At 42.8% G+C, this 16,109-nt stretch overlaps 1 protein-coding gene across 3 annotated transcripts in view; it reads right to left on the bottom strand.

Annotated features, from left to right (window-relative positions):
- Positions 1–16,109, bottom strand: part of LOC112430923 (uncharacterized) — a 40,610-nt gene that overhangs the window by 17,254 nt on the left and 7,247 nt on the right. Inside the window, exons 1-3 of one of the 3 annotated variants that reach the window (XR_013094866.1) lie at positions 8,819–15,311; positions 8,599–8,701; positions 6,320–8,154 (exon numbers count right to left, since the gene is read on the bottom strand). The exons of 1 other annotated variant lie outside the window; for it this stretch is intronic. The gene's annotated coding sequence lies outside the window, so the exon portion shown is untranslated. Of the gene's footprint in view, positions 1–6,319; positions 8,155–8,598; positions 8,702–8,818; positions 15,312–16,109 lie in introns of those variants that run through there. One more of the 3 variants, XR_013094865.1, reaches the window with a different exon arrangement.

Below are 16,109 nucleotides of genomic sequence, written 5' to 3'. Positions count from 1 at the left end.
AGTACTAAAAAACACTGACCTTCGTGTAAATGCTTGGAGCAGACTAACCTGTGAGCTGGAGAGTTCTGGGACGTTATATTTGGTCTTTGAATGGCTGCAATCCAGACCATCCGTCGCCTCTTTGTTACTTTGGAAACATGGCTCGAACAATTTCTCTTCAACGACGTAATCCGATAACAACCGATCTCTTTACCCGTCGGCTTCCCGTGGCTGTCATGCGACCGGCTATTGCAGTTAATAATACAACAGCTTCTTGACATTTTTGTGTTTCTTTTTATCGCTGTGTGACTGATTTTAATTGAAAGCCTGCGTGCGCTAGTACCGCTTGCCACGAGTTCCCAGAATCCTTTGCGGTTCTACCAGTGAATGACGTCACATTTTCAATCTCTATATAATATGCATGTTAAATTTTATATTTGGGGTAAAATATCAAGTCTTTTCAAGTAAACCGGTTCAAGTCCAATTCAAGTCCCAAGTCATTGGTGTAAAAGTCCAAGTCAAGTCACAAGTCTTAGAACATTTTTTCAAGTCAAGTCTAAAGTCATAAAATTAATGACTCGAGTCTGACTCGAGTCCAAGTCATGTGACTCGAGTCCACACCTCTGGTTTGTACAGTAGACATACAAGGCAAATAAGAGTAACAATATACAGTACAATGAAATAAGAAGGATAAATAAATAAAGGATAAAAAAAGAAAAAAGAAAAAAAAAGGGGGGGGGGGGGATGTGACAGACTTCATAACAACTTTGTACTTGAAAGTTGTGACAGCTCATTCGTTAAACATTTCTGAATGAATTTCAATCAATGATAAACCTTTTTTTATTGGAAGTTAATTTAAGAGAGTTTAAGTAATATTCAATATATATATATATTCTCGTACTTATAGTACGCGTCGTACGTAGTACACGTAGTGCGCGTAGTGTGCGTAGTGCGTGTAGTGCGCGTAGTGCGCGTAGTGCGCGTACTTCAAGCGTGCAGACCCTGAATTGGGACACAGCCTCTGACCATGTTTCGTCCTCCACTCCTCTCTTGTGTGGTGTCCCAAAGAGCTCAGTTCTAGGCCCCCTCCTCTTTTCTTTGTATCTGCTCTCTCTTGGATCTATACTGAGAAAAACACAGCATTGCATTTCACTCTACAGAAAAAAGGCAATTATTTCATAGCCATTACTTTAGTGTCTTGATGACATTAAGGCTTTGATGTCTCTTAACCTTTTGAAATTCAGTGACAAAAAGACTGAGGTGATGGTTTTTGGCAGCCCCACTGAGACACCAAATGTATATTTAGATACCTTGGCCCAGTATGTTAAGCCAACTGTCACAAACCTGCTGGTCAAAGTGGACTGTGATCTGAAACTTGACAATTAGATCAAAGCAGTGGTAAAATCAAGCTTCTTTCAGCTCAGGCAGCGAGCTAAAATAAAGCCAATTCTTTCACAAAGGCACGTTGACACAGTAATCAACGCCTTTGTTAGCACTCGGTTGGATTACTGTAATGCACTTTATATAGGGGTCAGTGCTTCAAACATCTACAGAGCGTCCAATATCCTGCAGCTTGAAAGTTTGAGCACATTTCCCCTATTTTAGCTTCACTTCACCTGCTGCCCATTTCTTTTTAGGATTCCTTTTAAATTATTTTATTTGCTTTTAAAGCCCTCCATGGCCTAGTCTAATCTTATTTCTCTGAGCTGCTACAGCCGTATATACCCGCCTTTCTCAGGTCAGCTGATCAGCTGTTCCTGAATGTACCCGGGACTGAGCGTAAACGCTTTTTCTGTAGCAGCTCCAAAACTGTGGAACAACATGCCTTTTGAGATAAGACAGACCTCTTCTGTGTTTTTTTTATTCTATGCTGTTTTAATTTTGATGTATTATGTGTTTTATTTTTTTACTGTTTTGTTTTATTCTATCGTTCTTAACCTATTTGCCAACACCCTTAACGACTTTTACTGCCGTTTTGACGAGCCATCAGGCAGCTTTCACGCCTCCAACGGCCCCAACAATAGAGACACTTTGGACACATTCCCCCACCTCTCCCCCATCACCACCATCAAACACTTCACCTACAACACCCCCCTCCTCACCCCACACAAAGGAGGATTTCACACCACCTCCTCCCACCACAACTCTTCATATTCATGAAGCAGATGTGAGGAAGCAGTTTAAGAGTCTGAATGCTCGAAAAGCTCCCGGCCCAGATGGTGTGTCTCCTGCCACCCTCAGACACTGTGTAAACGAGCTGGCCCCAGTGTTTTCTGGCATTTTCAACTCCTCACTGCAGACATGTCATGTGCCTGCCTGCTTCAGTCCTCTACCATAATCCCTGTGCCCAAGAAACCTAGGATCACTGGACTAAATGACTACAGACCCGTGGCTCTGACATCTGTGGTCATGAAGTCATTAGAGCGCCCGGTTCTCTCCTATCTCAAGACCCTCACGGCCCCCCTCCTGGACCCCCTGCAGTTTGCATACAGAGCCAACAGGTCTGTAGATGACGCCATCAACATGGCCCTACACTTCATCCTGGAGCATCTGGACTCCCCAGGAACCTACGCCAGGATCCTGTTTGTGGACTTCAGCTCTGCCTTCAACACCATCCTTCCAGACCATCTCCAAGGCAAGCTTTCCCAGATGAATGTGCCTGATCCCATCTGCTGGTGGATCACTGACTTCCTGACGGACAGGAAGCAGCATGTGAGGCTGGGAAAGAATGTCTCGGACTCCCGGACCATCAGCACCAGCTCCCCTCACGGCTGTGTTCTTTCTCCTCTGCTCTTCTCCCTATACACCAACTGCTGCACCTCCACCCACCAGTCTGTCAAGCTAATCAAGTTTGCAGATGACACCACCGCTATTGGACTCATCTCGGACGGGGATGAGTCTGCCTACAGGATGGAGGTTGAACGTCTGGTGTCCTGGTGCAGCCACAACAACCTGGTGCTGAATGCCCAGAAGACAGTGGAGCACACAGCCCCACTCCCCCCCATCATCCTGACTGACACCCTCATCACCTCTGTGGACTCATTCCGCTTCCTAGGTACCACCATCACCCAGGACCTGAAGTGGGAGCCCACCATCACCTCCGTCATTAAGAAAGCCCAGCAGAGGATGTACTTCCTGAGGCAGCTGAAGAAATTCAACCTGCCAACACGGACGATGATGCAATTCTACACTGCAATCATCGAGTCCATCCTCACCTCCTCCATCACCGTGTGGTACGCTGGAGCCACTATCAGGGACAAACAGAGACTGCAGCGTGTTGTGCGCTCTGCTGAGAAGGTGATTGGCTGCAGACTCCCATCTCTGCAGGACCTGTACACCTCCAGGACATTGCGGCGTGCAGCTCGGATCACAGCTGACCCTTCTCACCCTGGACACAGTCTGTTTGACCTGCTCCCCTCAGGCAGGAGGCTCCGGTCCATTCGCACCAGAACCTCTCGCCATAAGAACAGTTTCTTCCCCTCTGCTGTTGGACACATGAACAATAACCGTATGACTGTCCCCGCCACTAACACATGACCCTACGCTGTGTTCACTGCATCATTCCATGTTTGGCACTGATCACCACCTGCACTCATGTATATATCTATCTACTTAGCACTTTTAATTCTTATTCTTGTTTTTTTTCTCATGTCTATTTAAGCGTTATTTATGACAGTATGTTTGCACTAAGCACCGCAGCAATTTCCTAATGTTGTAAACCTGCTCAACATTTGGCAATAAAACCCTTTCTGATTCTGATTTACTGTATAGCACTTTGGTCCTGTGCTGGGTATTTTAAAGTGCTTTATAAATAAAGATGGTTTGGATTGGATAAAATTAAATACATCTTGTTCTCTTAGACTTTATTATTGTGATCCAGTGGAACTCTTTTCCTGCTCCCTGTTATGGATCTCTGTGACTACAATAAAATTCCCTCCATCCATCACTGAACTGCACTGAAGTAAAACGTCATCCTAAGCACTGCAGTACACCAAAGGACACCACTAATAAACACTGATTACACTCTGTTCTTCTTGCAGCAACAATTTTTTCTGCAGGTAAAAATTTCCCGTGTCACCCGCAGCTGCAACTGAGCAGTAAGAATGTATTTGTCTCTATTCAAATGATGATTCAGTGAATTTGAATTATCCTGCAGCAGGAGAATGACCCCAAGCATACAGTCAGTCATTAAGAACTATCTTCAGTGTAGAGAAGAACAAGAAGTACTGGAAGTGATAGTACAGCCCACCACAGAACCCTGAACATCATCGAGTGTGTCTGGGTTTACATGAAGAGAGAGAAGGATGTGAGGAAGCTGGTAGGAACAACCTACCTTCAAAAACTGTGTGCAAGTGCACCTAGAAGAATTGATGCTGTTTTGAAGGCAAAAGGTGTTTACACCACTTATTGATTTATCTTTTGTTCATTCACTGCATTTTGTTGATTGATGAAAATATGGTGACTTTCAGCTCACAGGGCTCAAATAAGAGAACCAATCAGTCATATTTGTAGGTTATTGTTACGCCCCAGTCTAGGGGTACAGAAACATAACATAAGGGTTGGAAAGGAAGTGACCCCACCCTGGTTCCAAAAACCATAGTCAGAAGCCAATCTTTGAAGTGAGCGGTGGTTCATTTGTGTCTACACTGAAAAACTTTACTCTGGGATGAACAAAGCCCGAAATAACACGCCCCCCCCCAAAAAAAGCAACAACAAAACAAGCTAAGTCAGGAAAGGAGGTGCTGTCTAAACCCTATGTGAAACATAAACCAAACAAAGGACACATGCTACACTTAACTCCCTAACTGAAATAAACAGGAGAATATTAAGGCAGCTCTCCTCTTCTGCTTCAGTGCTTATTTACAGTTTACTATTTACAAGTGAAAATGTGTCTACATACTATGTCCAAAGCTCTGTAGGTCTTAAGGATCACACACACGAATGTCACAAAGTTTGGAGGCCAAGGATGGGTCTGCTGCTGCTGTCACCTGCTGTCGCCAACAACTGCTGGTGAGGGATGTTTTAAAAACAGCCACATGATGAGGGGACCAATAACCCACCGCCAGCTCTCCTATCAGGAAGGACCTGTAGATACTTAAAGACATAGCACAGAAACAAACTCTAGACGGCCAGGGCCGTAACAGCTATTGCCAATAACGTTCAACTATTAAAATACATTTTGCTAAAGTGACTTTAATGTCCCCTGTATTAGATCAAAATAAGAGAAAACAGATAACCACTGTTGTGATACCCTTTATCTCTCACCTGGGTTTGTTGGTTTTGTCAAGTCAATTAATACAAAGAAGAACTGGCTTTGTTGAGCTGCCTCAGTTAAATCACTAACACGGGTACACACTTAGCCTGTATTTTTGTAGGAACATTACATTCTGGCAACTTAAGCTCACCATCTGTAAACTTAACATGTGAAGCTCAAGATTAAAGAAAACAAACTGAAGCAAAATTAAGAGAAACTCTATATTTGTTTCTTTATCAGTACCTGTGAGAAGACTGTTCATACTGTGTTGTTCTCTCTGCAAAGTTTTCTATCAGTAAATCTCAGAGAGACAAAGTAAACATTTACCATCAGGTCCCAAGCTACTGCTAAAGATACTGTTACTGTGCCACGTGCATATCTTTGGAAATAATGAATTAGGTGGCAAAATCTGAGAATTAAAATCAGTTAATTAACTAAAAAGATAGAAAACAAGTAGAAAACCAAATTGAAAGGAAATATGTGTCGGTGTGTCTCCTCCTGTGATAAACCTCCACATGTACCACTGAAAACAGTTAAATTAGTTTGAATCAGAAATCAGGGCTCAAACTACTTGTTCTGAGACCATTTCTTCATTTTTCACACCAAACTGTTTGTAGCTGTCGCATTGAAATGTAATTATTATGTAATTGCAATGTTCAACATTTGGTGTTTAATCTGGATTCATGTTGTGTTGTCGCCACCTACTGGTGGGCCTGAGTGTGACGCTTTGTGGTGCGCATGCTTTGGGGTGATGCTCAATTAAACGCACATGTCACCAGAGACTGAAGGCTCGAGCCAGAAAGAGAATGCTGGCTTGTGTAAAAGGTGGAAATATTGAAGATATGGACTACAATTGCTCATGAATGTTCAGTAGAAAGGCGCACACGGTATGTTGGTGCATTTACTTTGTGTGCATGTTTTATTTGAGTTGTAATTTTTGTTCTCCTGATGTAATATCCGTGTTTTTCATTGATCATTTCACCAGTTTTTCACGGTGTTTGCTGGTGAAAAGAAGATTAAAATACTGGCTGAACATCAGTTGGAGCATGGCCCTTCATTCTACTTCGAACATGAAAAACCTTCAGGAGCAGTTACACTGTTTAATAAGACAAACGTTACAGAGTTCATCAAATATAACTAACGCTTTAACATTATCAGGATTTCATAATACAAACTTCAAATCAACAGGAAAACAGCTGCAGAACACGTGGATCAAAATGAATTCATTAAAAAACAACATGTGGACTTCAAGGATACAGTAAATACACTAAAGTGAAAGGAGGAGCCAAAAATGTGAAAGAATTTGAATTAAGTAAAAGTAGTCACCTGTGATCTTTAAAATGGTCCTGATGTGTGCTGCTGTTTTTAACTTTCAACATTTCTTTGCTGCCACTGTGAATATGAATGTGGTCTTTGCCTAATTAAATAAATGTTACACTGACTCACTGCTTCATGTTCTGGTACAAACTGGCATTATATGAAAGTACAGCCCAAAACCAGTTTAGCTTGAGTTTCTTTTTTCTGGACATAAAGTCACAGCAGGTGTTGTTTCAAAGCTGGTGGACAGATTTAGTTCATTTTGGAGGATTTAAGAGCAACTGCTGTGAAAATATTTGCAGTTTTGGGAGAAAATGATTTAAGAGAAGATTTTACCACAGCAAAAGATTAAATATGAATGAAGGATTGAAATTTAACTTAGGTAACACATAAAATGAATACAACTACTAAACACTACTGTGTCCTATGGGAACAAAGAATAAAATGTAACAGGGATAACATTTTAGAGAATTAAAATCCCTAAAAGGAAAAATAATAAACTTGATATACATATCTATCTATCTACATATCTCACGATGTCAGATCAGCATCCTGATGTGGCACACCTGTGAGGTGGGATGGATTATCTCAGCAAAGCAGAAGTGCTCACTATCACACATTTAGACTGATTTGTGAACAATGTTTGGGAGGGATGGTAATATTGTGTATCTGGAGTGACTTTTAGGTCTTTATGTCCATCCCATGTCAAATCGGAGCAGAAACAAAGGTGTTGCGTTTATATTTTTGTTGAGTGTAAATACATACTCACAGTAAGTGAGTTACTTTCTTGTGTGGATCTGTTGGTGTTTTTTCAGCTGATGTGGAGATTTAAAAGACTTTCCACACAAGTCACAGCTGTACGCTTTAATTCCAGAGTGGGTAACTAGATGCCTCTGTAAGTTGCTATATAGAGCAAAAGCCTTACCACACAACTCAAAACTGTGTGCTTTAAATCCACTGTGGATTAGTTGGTGTTTTTTTAGGTCTCCAGCCCAGGTAAAAGACTTTCCACAAAACTCACACCTGTAAGGTTTAACTCCACGGTGGATGGTGTGGTGTCTTTTTAAGTCTCCAGCCCAGGTAAAAGACTTTCCACATAACTCACAGTTGTAAGGTTTAAATCCACTGTGGATGATTTGGTGTCTTTTTAAGTCTCCAGCCTGGGAAAAAGACTTTCCACACAAGTCACAGCTATAAGGTTTAAATCCATTGTGGATGATTTGGTGTCTTTTTAAGTCTCCAGCCTGGGTAAAAGACTTTCCACACAAGTCACAACTGTAAGGTTTAACTCCACTGTGGATGAGTTGGTGAGTTTTTAAGGGTCCAGCCAAGGTAAAAGACTTTCCACACAACTCACAGCTGTAAGGTTTAACTCCACTGTGGATGAGTTGGTGAGTTTTTAAGTTTCCAGCCTGGGTAAAAGACTTTCCACACAAGTCACAACTGTACGCTTTAACTCCACTGTGGATGAGTTGGTGTCGTTTTAAGTGTCCAGCCCGGGTAAAATCCTTCCCGCACTCATCACAGCTGTAGGTTTTCTCTCCCTTTCTTCTGTGAGGTTTGTCGGCCTCCTGAGAGCGCTGACTTCTTGCTCCATGTTGGTCCTGCAGTGACAGAGATACAAAGACAGGCAGTGAGTGAAATGCAGTCGTGGAACAAACTGAAATTGGTGGAATCAGACATGACAAAAAAACACATTGTAGGTGTGTTACCACCACCTTCTGGTGATAGTATCACATTACAATGATGTGCTACAATGAGAGTTGTACAAAATGACACTATTGAAGAAATATTGATCATCAATGAATCTCTATTACTTCAGAAAAAAAAATTAGTTCAACTGATGATATTGTTGTTTCAATGTATGTAGAGAAAATATGATCTTTGTATTTTCTTGCAACTTCTGTGGTTTTTAGTTGTGAATGTAGATTCTGTACATATGGAGGAGCCCAGGATGGAAAAGATAAAGCTGCTGTTAACAGGTTTTTAAAAACCGACCAGCTGTACACACAGTTTCAATAACAGTGTAACTGTGATGTTCTTCTCACCTTTTGTGTTGGAGTCATTGTTTCCTCTGTAGTGGCTGAGCTGAGTCCAAAGGGCTGAAATTGTTCCTCTGCTGCACCACCAGACTCTTCTCCTGTTACTCAGCTGGGACACAAAAAGATATATATATGTATATAGTATAGTATATATATATGTATTTTATGCCTGACAAAAAGAAGCAGAGCAAATAAACATGACTAAACTCCTCAGTGACAACAATACCTTTGAAGCTTCCATAGATCCACAAAGACGGAGTCCCGATCAGTCTCAATGGTAGCAGTATAAACTCAGCCACCTACAACATTTCAAGCACCTCATTACCATCCTAGCGCCCCTAGGATGGTAATGGTTGAAATGTAATGAGGTTTTTAAAAAACATTTCGAAACTCACTCTGTTAATGTGGAATTCTAAAATTATTTTACAAATGGAGAATTTATTTATTTATCAAAATTTATCAAAATAATAATTTTGATTTACTCATGAAAGTGGCCACTTTCATGAGTAAATCATATAAGTTTTTACTATTTCTTTTCCATATGGGTTGTATCTGCTTGACGCATGAGGGGGCATCATAAATAATACCGTGATGCTATAAAAACAACTGCTTGTGTATTATTGGGCGGAGATTGACGCTGAGTGTGTGACAGTGTTCATCCCCCCACACGTGTGTTTATTAAAATCATCATTTGATCTAACCCTCCTGGACAAGTGTTGTGATTTTGAATCCCTCCTGTATTCCTCCTCAATATTTGAACGCTTAACAGTGTCCACGTCACACAGCTCCATGGATTTTGGATTATCTTCTCTGCTCAAGGGGAGGAGGTGGAGAAAGAATCTATTCGGGTCCAGCTATGTCGGATTATTGCTGCCAACCTGTTTTTTGTGGAGCGCTTATCGGAGCATCACAAAGACTGGCTACAACTGGAGGAGTTTCCCATTCACCGTCAAAGCAGCAAGCCCCTCAACATGCAGACTGGATCACTCCAGCCCCTGTGTGATGCAGCTCTCCCTACACCAGCTACAGGAATTAAAGTTGGCGTGTTGAGCCTCCCGCCTGTCTCCAGGTCCATGTCGACGCAGCAGCAGACAAGTGCTGCATTTTCCTTGACACAACCAGTGGCTGCTTCTAGCACCACATTCACCTCAGCCATGACAGCGCCAGCTTCCACAACCGTGGCTTCCAGGAGGAGGCGGTGTCCACGTCATCACCGCGGCTTACAGCAGCATGAGGTGGGTGACTGTGTTCCGTGTGTTTTTTCTAAGGAGGAAGCTAAAATCAACACAGATTTGCCAGTTCATTGGCCCGGTTATGAAGAGACTGTTCATGTTCATGAAAGGACTAAGACTGACAAGTTACTGCCCAAGTCTTCCACAGAACATCTTATCCCTTTGCACAATTATCTAGCATCTCTGTGTATTGATCATGCCACGACCCATGCTTCTAAGAAGTCAGGCTTCAAGACTGTTTTCACTGGAGATGCTAGCCGTGAGGCTCAGCAAAGCCCCTGTGGGACTGAGACCCAGGCCAGGTTGGATCCAGAGGCTGATTTGGAGGACTAACTTTGCTCTGGACCTCCCGAAGAGCCTGTTGCTGCTTCCATGGGGGTCATTGAGCAGTTTGTGTAGACTCTTCTAGTGTCTGCTGGGGGTTCAGGCGAACCACTCCAGCACTTCACAGCTCCCGCTCCGCCATCAGTTCCTGCTGAGTGCTCTGGAGAGCCCGCCCTGCCGTCTGTGGTTGCCATGCCGTCACCTGCCATGCCTCAGCCAGAGGTTTTCGCACCTGCTCGCCCTGCCATGCCAGCTGGATGTTCAGCCGAGCCCATCCAGCATCCTGCCATGACAGCTAGAGGTTCAGCTGAGCCCGTCCAGCATCCCGCAGCTTCCACGTCTGGTTCTGTCTTGTTACTGATCAAAAAATCGTAAAGTGAGCTTCTCCACATTACAGTGGGCACTGGAGAACATCATCTATGTGGGACACGATTAGATAGTAAGTCCTAAGTCCCTTGTCTAAAAGGATTCAGCAAGGTAATCCATTCTAAATTCTTCTTGATGCATGCTCAATCATCCAGGTAAGTAAATCTTGAAAAGTTGATTCTGTTCATCTGGACGTAGCGTTTTCAGTGGGAGAAACGTTTCGTCACTCATCCAAGTGACTTCTTCAGTCTCAGCTGACTGCAGGTTTCCCCAATCTTATAAACAGTAACTAGAACCACTGAAGGAACAATGGGCTGGTAGGTCAGTTCCTTCATCATAATTATGTAAATTCTCATGACCACTGATCAAAGACCACTGGTCAATGGCCATGAGTACCATTCACAGAGAGTTGGAGAATGGCTGCAATCACAGCATTGTAAGATGGCAAAAGATGTCCCCTTAGTCCCCCTCCGCGATTCAGAGATGATCTTTCCCTTCTCATGTAGATGGCCTCCTTGACGCCACGCTCAAACTTGCGTTCCTCCCTGTCCAGGATGTGTACATCCTCATCAGTGAAAGAGTGTCCACTGGCCAGTAGGTGCTGTGGAGGCAGATTTTTCTTCTCATGTATTAATCACATATTTAATCATATCACATTAGTTATAGAAATATCACTTTCTCACTTTACTATAGTAAGAGCACTGAGCTCACCAGTACGGCTGGGATCCAGGTTTTGATTGCATGATTCTTTTTTTCCTCTTTCAGAAATATGGAACAGAAAACATGGAGTATGAAGTGTGTAGAAACTGAGGAATGCAGTAAAGAGAAGTGTGTTTGTGTGTGTCTGTAAGAAGTGATGGAAAGAGATGTGTTAAAATGTGGATAGAAGAATAAGAGAGGGAAAGTGTTATTGAGCAGTGATGAAAATGATATTGTCTCAGTCTGTTATTACAGGTGACTACGGAACTGGATCAATGTCCACCACGGCACAGCGGCCAGAACAAAATGATAGATTAACATAATTGGAACCACACCGAGCCTGTGTTTTGGTTGAATATTATTCAGCTTCATCCCCATGTATATCTTACACTAAAGAACAAGCTTCGAGGACAATCAATGTCTCCCAGAAGACAAATGCAGTTCGAGAGCAAAGGCGTCGGTTTCAAGAGTCAACAAGGTGAACAGACAGCAGCACTGCCCTAAATCTTAAACCTTAAAGGGTTCAGCAGCACGTACAAATGTCATCGTAGACGGGAGCATGCGCTCCCAATCACAAGCCGAGAGGTTCACCAAATTCAAATCAAATTCAAATTTTATTTGTCACATACACAGTCATACACAGTACGATATGCAGTGAAATGCTTAGACAACTGCTCGTGACCTAAAGAAAAAAGACTATGAAGACTTTTCCAGCTTTGTGTGTCTGTTAAAATGCTTTTTACAAATCCTGCTGGAATATGTCTGGTTACATCTGCAGTCAAAGTAAAATGGAAATAATTGAACAAGCGAGCAAACCATCAACTTCTCCCAGCATGCTGAGCTAATGATTAGTTGGTGTTTTTTTCCAAACACCCTCTCAACCTTCTCTCAACGTGATCACAATAAACTGTGAACAGACACCGAGGAGAGCAGCCGAAGACTTCATTCAGGAGCTGTTGAAGTACGCTGACTTCGGGGGCGCTACTGAGCCGACAATGGAGTAAGGCATGTTGAACTGGGCTCACGCCTGTCTAGCTTATATTTTAACAATTCCAAGCCCCTTTTAAAGGATAATTTAAACGAACTATCACTCCCCCTAACACCTGTGACCGACGGGGAAAAACGGACCAGTGGTTACAACCGGAAGGGCATCTAAACCCGAGGGGCCGGCATACTTATACTTAAGCAAGTGGGAGCTTGTCGCCTAGCTTGTCGCCTAGCTTGTCGCCCAGCTTGTCGCCCAGCTTGTCGCCCAGCTTGTCGCCTAGCTTGTCGCCTAGCTTGTCGCCTAGCTTGTCGCCTAGCTCGCAGTCAGGAAACACAATGGAGTATGAAGGTCTGAAATCGGACATCCTCTCCTCTCTGAAAGATGATATCTCCACGATTATCAGGTGAGTACTGACAAGTCCGCTTGCAGAGGATTTCGACTACCTCAAGTACAAACTAAGAGAAGTTAAGACGGAGATTGCTAACAACACAGCAGCAGTCCGCTCCGAAATTAACAACGTCAAGTCCGCTACTAGCGACCTGAAAGAGGGTTTATCATTATGGTCGGACAAGGTTGTCAGCCTCCAAGAGACGGCTGCAGGATTACAGACTGAGCTGGCTTGCTTAAAAGAAAAGAATGGAGCTATGGAGTCAAGAATGCGGAGGTGCAATATTCGTATTGTGGGTGTTGCGGAGGATGCCAGTTCCAGCTCGACCAGCTCAGTTTCTACTCTATTGAAAGATGTTCTGCAACTGGATGAAGAAATCCTGGTGGACCGCTCACATAGAGACCTTGCTCCCAGAAGATCTAACGGGAAACCTCAAGTTATCATCGCCAAACTCCATTACTACCAAGCCTGCGTCACTGTGCTACGGCAGGCCCGGGAGCGGTGTCAGTTGCCATCTTTCCTGATTACACCGCGAGCATTGCCATAGCTTGCTCTGCTTTTAAGGACGTGAGGAACCTGCTTCGAGGGCGTCAAGATGTCCGCTATGGAATAATGTTTCCAGAGAGACTGCGTATATCTTTTAGGGGCGAGAGTAAGGAGTTTCTGGATCCAGAGAAGGCAATGGTGTACGTGAAAAACGTCATCTTACCAAGTGAAACTGCCGGGTGAAGTTCCCCTCCTGACTGACTTGTTTCTAGCCAGTCGCAGATGATGAGGCTTCGCAAGACACAGGGTTTGGTGGACAGTAGAGCTGGGCGATATAAGATTTTTTCATATCACGATATGTTTTTTTCATTCCAGGCGATAACGATATATATCACGATATAAGCCAAATGACTATATTTGTAAGATTTAAATGTGCCGTTGCTCACAAGTAAAATGTGAAATAATCAGCAGCTTGTTTTTATTTAAATATTTATTTCCCATAATAAGTTCATCCATTAAGCGGACGCGAATGGATGGATGAAGTTCAACAGGGTAGATGTACTTAAGGAACATGAGACTTTTTCAGATAAATAAAGGCAAATATTGCAAACTACACAAAAGGCAGCGGCTAAAGTGTTTAAGTTTCAAAATAGAACAAACAAAACAGACTACTAAATTGTCAATTCCACTTAGAAACAAAATATTAATTCTAAAAATAAGTCTTAGTTTGTTTTACAGAAGAACAGACAAAACTGACTAACTTTTGTCAATATCAAATAAACTGAGAACTAAAAGGAAATTCTCAATCTCTCCTTGTTGTATAGCTTAGCTTTTCAAACAGTTTTAACAGTTACTTTAGTCTGACAAAAGCTGAATGACGAATTAGCGCTTCCAGTCAGAGACTGAGGCTACGTCCACACGTACACGGGTATTTTTGAAAACGGAAATTTTCCGTTTTCGTTTTAAAAAATAATCCCGTCCACACATAAAGGCAGAAATGAAGGAAAACACTGGTATGAACTTGCCAAAGCAGCAGGTGGAGCTAGATTCCTAATCGTGCAGAAATGTTGGCCAATCAGAAGTCTAGAAGCCTCGGTGGGAAAAAGTAAACAAAGCTGGGGCATAGAAGCAGAACCGAGTCGTATGTGTGGAGGGACAGTAACTGTGTGTATATGTAAGCATTTAAACACTGCAGAGAGTAGAATTAACAGTAACAGTATTGTAGAAATTCATTTCACCGAAACAATAACGTGGCGCACAGTGTGACGCATGCACCAGTTTATTTGTTATGGTCCTGAGTCTGAGGACTCAGTGTTTTGTGTTCCTTATGCTTTTGTTCATTCAGAGTGTGTATTCTGTTGTGATTTTGCCATTTGTTAGGTTTCTGTTCTTTGCCTGCCTGCTTCCACTTCTCTGTGTTCCCTCTGTCTGTCCATGGTGTTATTGTGTCTGCTCATGAGTCTGCCTGTCAAGTTCAGTGTCCGGTCTGGTTCTCTGTGTCTGTTAGTTTCCTGTTTTATTCTGAAAGTTCATGTCTCATGTCAGTGTGTTCAGTTTTACCTCTCCCCTGTCTCGTTAGCCTTATTGCTCCCAGCTGTGTCTCCCTCCTGTGGCCCATTCCCTGATTACTCCCCGTGTATTTAAGCCCTGTGTTTTCCTGTGCTCTCTGTCGCGTCGTCTGTTTAACTCCATGTCAGTCTGCATTATTCTGTTACCTGGTATTCATTCTGTGTCTCTCTGCCATCTCTCTTTGTGCATTTCGCTCCTCGTCCCGTGAGTGTCTGGTTTAAGTTTTGTTCTTTAGTTTTCCCAGTTTAGGTTTGTTTACTCCCCGCTCTGCTCTTCCTGTTTTGTCACTTTATCACCTCTGCAAATAAATTTTCACTTGCACCCCAGTCAGTGCCTGCATCTTGGATCCTTTTCTCAATTCACCACACGACTGCTGTGCAGCCGTGACATTATTGTATTTCCAGACTTGCTTTCGGCACAATTTACAGTGCACGCTACTCTGTTTTTTGTCAGACTTGAAATAGCCGAAATACCTTCACACTACGGAACTTCTATGGCTCTTCTGTTCGACAATCTCTCCGGCATTGGAACCATCATCTGTTTTCTCTTCGGTAACCTTCGGTCACGCTCGGTTGATTTTTCTAGTCGGCACACTCATTTCCTCCATTACGGTCGCTGGCTGCTTCCCAAACAAACACACAATGTGCGGCTTGGCACTTGTGCTGTACGTAACAAGCCACGCGACGTGACCCTGTGGCTGTGATTTGGTTCGGCTCTGCGCTACTTAATTTGGATTGGCTGACCTTTTTTTTTTTTTTTTTTTTTTTAAGACAAGAGCGGCGAGGTCTATCGCGATAGTTTAATTTCTCTATCGAGTAAAAGTTATATCGCGATAGATATCGTTATCGTTCTATCGCCCAGCTCTAGTGGACAGTGTAAGTACTTCGTTAATACCACATCATGTTAAGGCTGGATAAATGACGTTTGCACTACTTAAGGTGTTTATTAAGGTGCTATGTTATTTCATTCGGAGTGATAGCCAGGCAGCTGCCAGTTTTGTTTCTTGTCTTTTGTTTTTTTTTTCTTGGTCCTAGTGTTTCCCCAATGCCAGCATTCCAATGTGTGGTCTTGTTCAGATGGGGATTCAGGGTCACCGGGTTCTACATGGTGACAGGGTTTGGGACACTGCCAGAATTTTTTCTATTTTCTTTCTTTCTTCTTTTTTTCTCCTTTCGGAGTCTGGGGGTGCATATTCATGCATAATGTTGTTCTCTGATTAGATAACTCTATGGCTGCTGTCAACAAACAGGTGAAGCGTACTGGTTATTCAGCCAACTTTGTAAGCTGGGACATTAAGTCTATGAATCACCCTGTTAAGCGCAAAAAGGTTCTTATACACCTCAAATCTCAACGCTGACATATCTTTTCTGCAGGAGACTCACCTTTGTATAGCAGACCAACATAGACTGAAGAATAGTTGGGTTGGCCAAACATTCCATTCCAACTTTAACTCTGAAGAGGATTG

Source organism: Maylandia zebra, linkage group LG3 (assembly GCF_041146795.1).
Source record: "Maylandia zebra isolate NMK-2024a linkage group LG3, Mzebra_GT3a, whole genome shotgun sequence".
NCBI classification, from domain to species: domain Eukaryota; kingdom Metazoa; phylum Chordata; class Actinopteri; order Cichliformes; family Cichlidae; genus Maylandia; species Maylandia zebra.
The sequence above is the reverse complement of the archived record's forward strand: the minus strand, read 5'-3'. Positions and strand labels throughout refer to the sequence as shown.